This window comes from Rutidosis leptorrhynchoides, chromosome 11 (assembly GCF_046630445.1).
Source record: "Rutidosis leptorrhynchoides isolate AG116_Rl617_1_P2 chromosome 11, CSIRO_AGI_Rlap_v1, whole genome shotgun sequence".
Classification (NCBI taxonomy): domain Eukaryota; kingdom Viridiplantae; phylum Streptophyta; class Magnoliopsida; order Asterales; family Asteraceae; genus Rutidosis; species Rutidosis leptorrhynchoides.
The window spans coordinates 25,403,338-25,416,629 of NC_092343.1; positions in this window are offsets into that span (position 1 = coordinate 25,403,338).

Consider the following 13,292-nt stretch of genomic DNA (forward strand, 5'->3'; position numbering starts at 1 on the left):
ATTATTAAGAGCTTCCGCTGTCGCATACTTAAATAAGGACGAGATTTGGAGTCCATGCTTGTATGATATTGTGTAAAAACTGCATTCAAGAAACTTATTTTGTTGTAACATATTTGTATTGTAAACCATTATGTAATGGTCGTGTGTAAACAGGATATTTTAGATTATCATTATTTGATAATCTACGTAAAGCTTTTTAAACCTTTATTGATGAAATAAAGGTTATGGTTTGTTTTAAAATGAATGCAGTCTTTGAAAAACGTCTCATATAGAGGTCAAAACCTCGCAACGAAATCAATTAATATGGAACGTTTTTAATCAATAAGAACGGGACATTTCAGTTGGTATCCGAGCGTTGGTCTTAGAGAACCAGAATTTTGCATTAGTGTGTCTTATCGAGTTGTTAGGATGCATTAGTGAGTCTGGACTTCGACCTTGTTTACTTGAAAAATGATTGCTTAACAAATTTTGTTGGAAACTATATATTTTTAACATGTGAATATTATGTGATATATTAATCTCTTAACGCGTTTGATATTATGTGATAGATGTCTACCTCTAGAACAAGTCCCATTGACTCACCTAATAATAATGAAGAGTCAAATGTAAATTGGAATGATTCGTGGACTGATTCACAAGTTCCCGAAGAGGAACCGGAAGAAGAGTCGGAACCGGAAGAAGAATCGGAACCGGAAGAAGAATCGGAACCGGATGAAGAAGTAGAACCGGTGGGGGAAATAATAAAACGGTTAAGTAAAAGAAAATCCTCAACCAACCGACCAAGGTTAATTATGGTCAATGGTGTTTCCGCCAAGGAAGCAAAATATTTGGAGGATTACCAATTCTCCGATGAATCGGATTCCGACGAGAATTCCGATGATGTTATAGAAATTACCCCAACTGAATTTAAAAAGGCAAAAGAAAATAATAAGGGAAAGGGCATAAAAATAGAGAAATCTAATTCCAATCCGGATGAACTTTATATGTATCGTCAACCCCCGAAGTCCTTAAGTTGTAACAATGACCCGGGAACCTTTAAACCACCAGGTTTTTCTAAACCAATGTGGATAACGACGGCTCGTATTAGGGGAACATCATATATCCCTAGAAACTTGGCAAAACAAACCAAAACCGAAGAAGAAGAAATGAGCGAGTTGGAATAAGATAGTTGTATTCGTGTGGTGTAATATATGTAATATAGTATGCTTATGCTTTATGATATATGTAAAAATTGCTTGTATTAATAAGTATTTTTTTTATGAATCTAACTCTTGTCTATTTTACAGTTTAAAAACACAAAATGGATAGACAACCCAATATTTTAAGAGACCTACCCGGAGACATGATTGATGAAATCTTGTCTAGAGTCGGTCAGAATTCCTCGGCACAACTATTTAAGGCGAGATCAGTTTGTAAGACATTCAAAGAACGTTCCAAGAATGTCTTGGTTTATAAGAGACTTTCGTTTGAAAGATGGGGGATATCACATTGGGAAACCCATAAGTTACGATGTGTTTACTTTGACGCATATATTGCGGGGAACCCAAATGCTATTTTACTCAACGGGTTAAGAAATTATTTTGATTCAATGTATCCGAATATAGGACTTCATGATTTAGAAAAAGCGGCTAACATGCAACATAAAGAAGCATGCTATGCTTACGGATTAGTAATGTTCGCTTCTCACCAAAGTGAGAAAAAGAACATCGGGCTACAGCTATTAAACAAAACGTTTCCACAAGTGACGGAGTCGGTAATTGGGGTAAGAAATGAGGTTTTTAGATTATTACAGGACTGTTGGACATTACGTAACCCTCGTCCCTTTGACGACGTTACAACACGCTGTCTTATCAACGGCCATAACGGTTATGTTCCACAAGACCAAGGATGGGAAGTAATCCTAGTAAAACCAGAATGCATGACTTGTTTCTGGACGTATGAATTACGTGTCTTTATTGCCTTTGCTGAACGACTTGTGTACTAGCTAGAATTATCTTCACAACTATCTTGTATCAAAGTTATTGTGTGCTATATTTCATGCTATATGTAAAATAAGCGGTATTGTAAGTTTGTAAAATATTGTGTAAAAGTTTGAACGCGAAATATTATTATAATCAGTTTTTCATATAGAATTGTAGTAGTTGAATTGTATATTAGCTACTAAGTATGAACTTAACGGGTAGGTACTACCCGAATTTAAACTTATAAAACGCTAATATGAAGAAAAAGCTTTTATAAATGAGTTCATATTATGCTACGAAATACTATTAACTACTCTTAATATTCTGTATGATTAACTTGTTCCATTTGACTATTTTGAAGGAAATGGCACCGACTACTCGACACACCGTGAATATGAATGAAGAGGAATTCCGTACTTTTCTAGCTTCAAACATAGCCGCAGTACAGGCTGCGCTACATACCAACAATAACCTTGGATCTAGCAGTACAGGAAATCGTGTAGGATGCACCTACAAAGAATTCACTGCCTGCAAACCTTTGGAATTTGATAGAACCGAAGGACCGATCGGATTGAAACGGTGGACCGAGAAGGTCGAATCGGTGTTTGCCATAAGTAAGTGTACTGAAGAGGACAAAGTGAAGTACGCTACGCATACCTTCACAGGTTCTGCATTAACATGGTGGAATACCTATCTAGAGCAAGTGGGACAAGACGATGCGTACACACTACCGTGGTCAGCATTCAAGCACTTGATGAACGAGAAGTACCGTCCCAGAACCGAGGTCAATAAGCTCAAGACAGAACTTAGAGGGTTACGAACCCAAGGATTTGATATTACCACGTACGAAAGACGATTCACAGAATTGTGCCTATTGTGTCCGGGAGCATTCGAAGATGAGGAAGAGAAGATCGACGCATTTGTGAAAGGATTACCGGAAAGAATCCAAGAAGATATAAGTTCACACGAGCCCGCCTCCATACAACAGGCATGTAGAATGGCTCACAAACTAGTGAACCAGATTGAAGAAAGAATTAAAGAACAGACTGCTGAAGAGGCCAATGTGAAGCAAGTCAAAAGAAAGTGGGAGGAAAACGGTGATAAGAATCACCAATACAACAACAACAGCAATTACAACAATAATCGCAACAATTATCCCAACAATCGCAACATCAATCGCAACTACAACAAACGGCCCAACAACAACAACAACAACAACAACAACAACAACAACAACAACAACAACAACAACAACAACAACAACAACAGCAACTACAACAATCATCCCAACAACAATAATAACTGCAACAACAACAACAATCAGAAGCAGCTATGCCAAAGGTGTGAAAAGTATCACTCGGGGTTCTGCACCAAATTTTGCAACAAGTGTAAAAGAAATGGTCATAGCGCAACGAAGTGTGAGGTCTTCGGACCAGGGGTTAATAGAACGAAAGGAACAAATGGTGTCGGAACGAGTAATGGCGGAGCAAGTAGTGTCGGAGCAAGTTATGCCAATGTAGTTTGTTATAAATGTGGAAAACCAGGCCACATTATTAGAAATTGCCCGAACCAGGAGAACACGAATGGACAAGGCCGCGAAAGAGTTTTCAATATTAATGCGGCATAGGCACAGGAAGACCCGGAGCATGTTATGGGTACATTTCTTATTGACAATAAATCTTCTTACGTTTTATTTGATTCGGGTGCGGATAGAAGCTATATGAGTAGAGATTTTTGTGCTAAATTAAGTTGTCCATTGACGCCTTTGGATAGTAAATTTTTACTCGAATTAGCAAATGGTAAATTAATTTCAGCAGATAATATATGTCGGAATCGAGAAATTAAACTGGTTAGCGAAACATTTAAGATTGATTTGATACCAGTAGAGTTAGGGAGTTTTGATGTGATAATCGGTATGGACTGGTTGAAAGAAGTGAAAGCAGAGATTGTTTGTTACAAAAATGCAATTCACATTATACGAGAAAAAGGAAAACCCTTAATGGTGTACGGAGAAAAGGGCAACACGAAGCTACATCTTATTAGTAATTTGAAGGCACAAAAACTAATAAGAAAAGGTTGCTATGCTGTTCTAGCACACGTCGAGAAAGTACAAACTGAAGAAAAGAGCATCAATGATGTTCCCATTGCAAAAGAATTTCCCGATGTATTTCCGAAAGAATTACCGGGATTACCCCACATCGATCCGTTGAATTTCAAATAGATCTTGTACCAGGAGCTGCACCAATAGCTCGTGCTCCTTACAGACTCGCACCCAGCGAGATGAAAGAACTGCAAAGCCAATTACAAGAACTTTTAGAGCGTGGTTTCATTCGACCAAGCACATCACCGTGGGGAGCTCCTGTTTTGTTTGTCAAGAAGAAAAATGGTACATTCAGGTTGTGTATCGACTACCGAGAGTTGAACAAACTTACCATCAAGAACCGCTACCCACTATCGAGAATCGACGACTTATTTGATCAACTACAAGGCTCGTCTGTTTATTCAAAGATTGACTTACGTTCCGGGTATCATCAAATACGGGTGAAAGAAGATGATATTCCAAAGACTGCTTTCAGAACATGTTACGGTCATTATGAGTTTATGGTCATGCCGTTTGGTTTAACTAATGCACCAGCTGTGTTCATGGACCTTATGAACCGAGTGTGTGGACCATACCTTGACAAGTTTGTCATTATTTTCATTGATGACATACTTATTTACTCAAAGAATGACCAAGAACACGGTGAACATTTGAGAAAGGTGTTAGAAGTATTGAGGAAGGAAGAATTGTACGCTAAGTTTTCAAAGTGTGCATTTTGGTTGGAAGAAGTTCAATTCCTCGGTCACATAGTGAACAAAGAAGGTATTAAGGTGGATCCGGCAAAGATAGAAACTGTTGAAAAGTGGGAAACCCCGAAAACTCCGAAACACATACGCCAGTTTTTAGGACTAGCTGGTTACTACAGAAGGTTCATCCAAGACTTTTCCAGAATAGCAAAACCCTTGACTGCATTAACGCATAAAGGGAAAAAATTTGAATGGAATGATGAACAAGAGAAAGCGTTTCAGTTATTGAAGAAAAAGCTAACTACGGCACCTATATTGTCATTGCCTGAAGGGAATGATGATTTTGTAATTTATTGTGACGCATCAAAGCAAGGTCTCGGTTGTGTATTAATGCAACGAACGAAGGTGATTGCTTATGCGTCTAGACAATTGAAGATTCACGAACAAAATTATACGACGCATGATTTGGAATTAGGAGCGGTTGTTTTTGCATTAAAGACTTGGAAGCACTACTTATATGGGGTCAAAAGTATTATATATACCGACCACAAAAGTCTTCAACACATATTTAATCAGAAACAACTGAATATGAGGCAGCGTAGGTGGATTGAATTATTGAATGATTACGACTTTGAGATTCGTTACCACCCGGGGAAGGCAAATGTGGTAGCCGATGCCTTGAGCAGGAAGGACAGAGAACCCATTCGAGTAAAATCTATGAATATAATGATTCATAATAACCTTACTACTCAAATAAAGGAGGCGCAACAAGGAGTTTTAAAAAAGGGAAATTTAAAGGATGAAATACCCAAAGGATCGGAGAAGCATCTTAATATTTGGGAAGACGGAACCCGCTATATGTAACGACCCGTCAAAATCGCTATTGACGTGGCACGTTAATCATTGATTCCACAGTGAGGTTTTGACCTCTATATGATACGTTTTGATAAAATATTTCATTCATTAAAATAAGTAACTTTCTAAACATAGAAAGTTATAAACATGTGGGCAAGTGCTTAGGTATAAGCAAAACCCCGAAATACATAAGTCTTTAATTTACAGGTTGACATCACAGTCCAATTTTTTATTACACAACGCAGTTTTATTTTGAATGCAATAAACTTTGTACAAAGCATGAGAGACTCCATGCAGGCAACAAGCACATCACAGCGGAAGCATTCTAAGAACCTGAGAATAAAACATGCTAAAAAGTCAACACGAATGTTGGTGAGTTATAGGTTTAATTGCTCGAGTCATAAACATATATAAAGATAGACCACAAGATTTCATCAAAAGTTAATAGATTCTACGTAACAGAGCACCCTGGCAACTAAACTTAACGCTATAGTGATAATTACCCCATTCGTTTTAATACACGCAAACCAACGTGTCTTAAACTCAAATAACATACGTCCGTTAAAAGGCTAGCGCTCTAGCTCGGACGGGGATGTCAAGCCCTATGGATCCATATACAATTATTCGCGCCCACCAGTCCATATCCTATGTACTGGCAGCTACTAGTTACCAAAGCTAAGGGATTTTCGGTTTAACTCAGTGTAGAATTTAGTATGTACTTGTGTCTTATCGCGTTTAAAATAAATTGCATGTATTCTCAGCCCAAAAATATTTAAAGTATTTAAAAAGGGAGACTATAACTCACAGTTCAATATTGTGATTCAATATTGTAGGGAAATAGCGTAGACGTAATGATGGTAGACGACTGTATGGTTGGCCTTGGATTCTAGAACAATACCCCGAACAATACCCAATATTACCTTAGCTTGAAACGGTTTGAAACCCGAATTAAAATACCCTCGTAAATACCTTATTATTATTAAACTTAAATTATAATATTAAAATTATAAATATCTTATCGTTTACAGAAGGAAGAAAAGAAATTGGGGTGAGTAACTCGTCGAACAAACTGGCGTATTTATAATACTTTTTCATTTACTGTAGCTCATACGATCGCATGAGTTTTCAGTGTTTTTGCCATGCGATCGCATGGCGTTTTGTTTCTAGTTCGTCGACATCAAATAGTGCTACTGTAGCAATTCACTGTAGCAAAGTCAATTTTACTGTAGCAATCCACTGTAGCAAAGTCAATTTTACTGTAGCACTGTAGCAAAGTACGATTTCACTGTAGCAAATAGTGTTTTACTGTAGAAAAGTCGTTTTTACTTGTACATATACATATATACATACATATAATTGTTCATGAATCGTCGAGAGTAGTCAAAGGTAATTGTATATATGAACAGTTCTAAAATTTTGAGACTCAATCTAACAGACTTTGTTTAACGTGCCAAAATAATAAATCGTATAGAGAATTGGTTTAAATTAGTCGAAATTTTCCGGGTCATCACAGTACCTCCCCGTTAAAGAAAATTTCGTCCCGAAATTTTTGAGTAGTACCTGTTTCATGAGCGATATCAGTGAACAAATGTGGATACTTTTGCTTCATTTGATCTTCACGTTCCCAAGTAAACTCGGGTCCTCGTCTTGCGTTCCAACGAACTCTAACTATCGGTATTTTGCTTTGTTTTAATTGTTTGACCTCACGGTCCATGATTTCAACAGGTTCTTCGACAAAATGGAGTTTATCATTAATTCGTATTTCGTCAAGAGGAATTACGACATCCTCTTCAGCTAAACATTTCTTCAAATTTGACACGTGAAATGTGTCGTGAACACTACTAAGTTCTTGCGGTAGCTTTAATCGATAAGCAACTGCTCCAATTCTTTCGTTGATTTCAAAGGGTCCTACGTACCTAGGACTTAGCTTTCCTCGTTTACCGAATCGTACAACGCCTTTCCAGGGTGACACTTTCAACATGACTTTGTCGCCCACTTGAAATTCTAGCGGTTTTCTTCTTACATCAGCATAACTCTTTTGGCGACTCATGGCCGTTTTCAATCGCTGTTGTATTTGAATGATCTTTTCGGTGGTTTCGTGAATAATTTCTGGTCCAGTAAGTTGTCTTTCTCCTACTTCACTCCAACAGATAGGAGATCTGCACTTTCTACCGTAAAGTGCTTCAAATGGTGCTGCGTTGATGCTCGTATGATAGCTGTTATTGTATGAAAATTCTGCCAACGGTAAGTGTCGATCCCAACTGGTTCCAAAGTCAATCACGCATGCCCGTAACATGTCTTCCAATGTTTGTATTGTTCTTTCACTTTGACCATCTGTCTGTGGGTGATAAGCGGTGCTCATATCTAATCGAGTTCCCAATGCTTTTTGTAATGATTGCCAAAAACGTGATGTGAATCGGGTGTCACGATCAGATATGATGGAGATAGGTACACCATGCCTGGAAACTACTTCCTTCAAATATAGGCGTGCTAATTTCTCCATACTGTCTGTCTCCTTTATTGGTAGGAAGTGAGCTGATTTAGTTAGACGATCAACTATCACCCAAATAGTATCATGACTACTTGCAGTCCTTGGCAATTTCGTAATGAAATTCATGGTTATTCTTTCCCATTTCCACTGCGGAATTTCTGGTTGTTGTAGTAATCCTGACGGCTTTTGGTGCTCAGCTTTGACCTTTGCACACGTCAAACATTTGCTTACATAAGTAGCAATTTCTGTCTTCATATTAGGCCACTAATAAAACTTCTTGAGATCGTGGTACATTTTCCCATTTCCTGGGTGAATTGAGTACCTCGTTTTGTGTGCTTCATCCAGTACTAGTTGCCTTAGGTTACCATGTTTTGGTACCCATATCCTACCAGCAAAATACAGGGTTCCATCGGCTTTTACTTCAAGTTGTTTTTCTAACCCTTTGCTCATTTCGCCTTTTTCGTTTTCTTCTTTTAAAGCTTCTAACTGTGCTGCTTGAATTTGCTTTGTGAGATCAGTACGAATTGTAATATTCAAAGCTCGAACCCTAAGAGGTTTTACTCTTTCTTTTCGACTTAAGGCATCAGCTACAACATTAGCCTTTCCGGGGTGGTAACGGATTTCACAATCGTAATCGTTTAACAACTCTACCCAGCGACGTTGCCTCATATTGAGTTGTTTTTGATCAAAAATATGCTGAAGACTCTTATGGTCAGTGTACACTGTACACTTGGTGCCATATAGATAGTGTCTCCATATTTTGAGTGCAAAAACTACTGCTCCAAGTTCTAAATCATGCGTCGTATAGTTCTTTTCATGAATTTTTAGTTGTCGTGAGGCATATGCGATGACTTTTGTGCGTTGCATTAATACACATCCTAAACCTTGGCGTGAAGCATCACACTAGATCACGAAATCATCATTTCCTTCCGGTAATGACAAAATGGGTGCAGACGTTAACTTCTTCTTTAATAACTAGAATGAGGATTCCTGTTCTGTGGACCAATCATACTTCTTTCCCTTTTGAGTCAATGCAGTTAAGGGTTTGGCGATTCTAGAGAAATCTTGAATGAATCTTCGGTAGTAACCAGCAAGACCTAAGAATTGGCGAATTTGTGTTGGAGTCTTCGGGATTTCCCATTTACTAATGGCTTCGATCTTGGCGGGGTCAACTTTAATTCCATGTTTACTGACAACATGGCCCAAAAATTGTACTTCTTGTAACCAGAAATCACACTTCGAAAATTTTGCGTACAATTCTTCTTTCTTGAGTATCTCTAGTACCAGTCTTAAGTGTTGCTCATGTTCTTCCTTGTTCTTTGAGTAAATCAATATGTCGTCGATAAAAACAATAACAAATTTGTCTAAATACGGTCTACAGATGCGATTCATTTGATCCATGAATACTGCTGGAGCATTAGTTAATCCAAAAGGCATGACTAGGAACTCATAGTGACCGTAACGGGTTCTGAACGCGGTTTTAGGAACATCTTCTTCCTTCACTCTCAGTTGATGATATCCGGAGCGTAGATCAATCTTAGAATAAACACTTGATCCTTGCAATTGATCAAACAAATCATCAATCCTCGGTAATGGGTACCGATTCTTGATCGTTAATTTGTTTAATTCTCGGTAATCTATGCACATTCTCATAGATCCATCCTTCTTCTTGACGAACAGAATAGGAGCACCCCAAGGTGAAAAACTAGGACGAATAAATCCACGGTCCGATAATTCTTGCAACTGGTCTTGTAATTCTTGCATTTCTGAAGGTGCAAGTCTATATGGAGATCGGGCTACAGGTGCAGCTCCTGGTATGAGATCAATCTGGAATTCTACACATCTATGTGGAGGTAGCCCCGGTAATTCTTCTGGAAATACTCCGGGATATTCTCTTACAACCGGCATGTCATTAATGCTTCTTTCTTCAGTATCGATCTTCTTTATGTGTGCCAGAATAGCATAACAACCTTTTCTTATAAGTTTCTGGGCCTTCATACAGCTGATAAAGTTCAGCTTTGAGTTGCTCTTCTCCCCATAAATCATTAATGACGTTTCATCCTTACGAGGGATGCGGATTGCTTTCTCAGCGCAAACAACTTCCGCTCTTGTTTTGGACATCCAGTCCATGCCAACGATTACGTCAAAACTTCCTAATTCTACGGGATGGCAGATTTATTTCAAGATTCTGGCAGACATTACAGCAAGCATTAGGAACTCGTCTAGACATGAGTACTGCCTATCATCCACAAACTGATGGGCAGAGCGAAAGGACGATACAAACGCTTGAAGACATGCTACGAGCATGTGTTATTGATTTCGGAAACAGTTGGGATCGACATCTACCGTTAGTAGAATTTTCCTACAACAACAGCTACCATTCAAGCATTGAGATGGCGCCGTTTGAAGCACTTTATGGTAGAAAGTGCAGGTCTCCGATTTGTTGGAGTGAAGTGGGGGATAGACAGATTACGGGTCCGGAGATTATACAAGAAACTACCGAGAAGATCATCCAAATTCAACAACGGTTGTAAACCGCCCAAAGTTGACAAAAGAGCTACGCTGACATTAAAAGAAAAGATATAGAATTTGAAATTGGAGAGATGGTCATGCTTAAAGTTGCACCTTGGAAAGGCGTTGTTCGATTTGTTAAACGAGGGAAATTAAATCCAAGGTATATTGGACCATTCAAGATTATTGATCGTGTCGGACCAGTAGCTTACCGACTTGAGTTACCTCAACAACTCGCGGCTGTACATAACACTTTCCACGTCTCGAATTTGAAGAAATGTTTTGCTAAAGAAGATCTCACTATTCCGTTAGATGAAATCCAAATCAACGAAAAACTTCAATTCATCGAAGAACCCGTCGAAATAATGGATCGTGAGGTTAAAAGACTTAAGCAAAACAAGATACCAATTGTTAAGGTTCGATGGAATGCTCGTAGAGGACCCGAGTTCACCTGGGAGCGTGAAGATCAGATGAAGAAGAAATACCCGCATCTATTTCCAGAAGATTCGTCAAAACCTTCAACAGCTTAAAATTTCGGGACAAAATTTATTTAACGGGTAGGTACTGTAGTGACCCGAACTTTTCCATGTTTATATATATTAATTGAGATTGATATTTACATGATTAAATGTTTCCAACATGTTAAGCAATCAAACTTGTTAAGACTTGATTAATTGAAATATGTTTCATATAGACAATTGACCACCCAAGTTGACCGGTGATTCACGAACGTTAAAACTTGTAAAAACTATATGATGACATATATATGGTTATATATATAGTTAACATGATATTATGATAATTAAACATAACATTAAGTATATTAACAATGAACTACATATGTAAAAACAAGACTACTAACTTAATGATTTTGAAACGAGACATATATGTAACGATTATCGTTGTAACGACATTTAATGTATATATATCATATTAAGAGATATTTGTACATCATAATATCATGATAATATAATAATTTAAAATCTATTTTGATATTATAAACATTGGGTTAACAACATTTAACAAGATCGTTAACCTAAAGGTTTTAAAATAACATTTACATGTAACGACTAACGATGACTTAACGACTCAGTTAAAATGTATATACATGTAGTGTTTTAATATGTATTCATACACTTTTGAAAGACTTCAAGACACTTATCAAAATACTTCTACTTAACAAAAATGCTTACAATTACATCCTCGTTCAGTTTCATCAACAATTCTTCTCGTATGCACCCGTATTCGTACTCGTACAATACACAGCTTTTAGATGTATGTACTATTGGTATATACACTCCAATGATAAGCTCTTAGCAGCCCATGTGAGTCACCTAACACATGTGGGAACCATCATTTGGCAACTAGCATGAAATATCTCATAAAATTACAAAAATATGAGTAATCATTCATGACTTATTTACATGAAAACAAAATTACATATCCTTTATATCTAATCCATACACCAACGACCAAAAACACCTACAAACACTTTCATTCTTCAATTTTCTTCATCTAATTAATCTCTCTCAAGTTCTATCTTCAAGTTCTAAGTGTTCTTCATAAATTCCAAAAGTTCTAGTTTCATAAAATCAAGAATACTTTCAAGTTTGCTAGCTCACTTCCAATCTTGTAAGGTGATCATCCAACCTCAAGAAATCTTTTTTTCTTACAGTAGGTTATCATTCTAATATAAGGTAATAATCATATTCAAACTTTGGTTCAATTTCTCTAACTATAACAATCTTATTTCAAGTGATGATCTTACTTGAACTTGTTTTCGTTTCATGATTCTGCTTCAAGAGCTTCGAGCCATCCAAGGATCCGTTGAAGCTAGATCCATTTTTCTATTTTCCAGTAGGTTTATCCAAGGAACTTAAGGTAGTAATGATGTTCATAACATCATTCGATTCATACATATAAAGCTATCTTATTCGAAGGTTTAAACTTGTAATCACTAGAACATAGTTTAGTTAATTCTAAACTTGTTCGCAAACAAAAGTTAATCCTTCTAACTTAACTTTTAAAATCAACTAAACACATGTTCTATATCTATATGATATGCTAAATTAATGATTTAAAACCTGGAAACACGAAAAACACCGTAAAACCGGACTTACGCCGTCGTAGTAACACCGCGGACTGTTTTGGGTTAGTTAATTAAAAACTATGATAAAATTTGATTTAAAAGTTGTTATTCTGAGAAAATTATTTTTATTATGAACATGAAACTATATCCAAAAATTATGGTTAACCTCAAAGTGGAAGTATGTTTTCTAAAATGGTCATCTAGACGTCGTTCTTTCGACTGAAATGACTACCTTTACAAAAACGACTTGTAACTTATTTTTCCGACTATAAACCTATACTTTTTCTGTTTATATTCATAAAATAGAGTTCAATATGAAACCATAGCAATTTGATTCACTCAAAACGGATTTAAAATGAAGAAGTTATGGGTAAAACAAGATTGGATAATTTTTCTCATTTTAGCTACGTGAAAATTGGTAACAAATCTATTCCAACCATAACTTAATCAACTTGTATTGTATATTATGTAATCTTGAGATACCATAGACACGTATACAATGTTTCGACCTATCATGTCGACACATCTATATATATTTCGGAACAACCATAGACACTATATATGTGAATGTTGGAGTTAGCTATACAGGGTTGAGGTT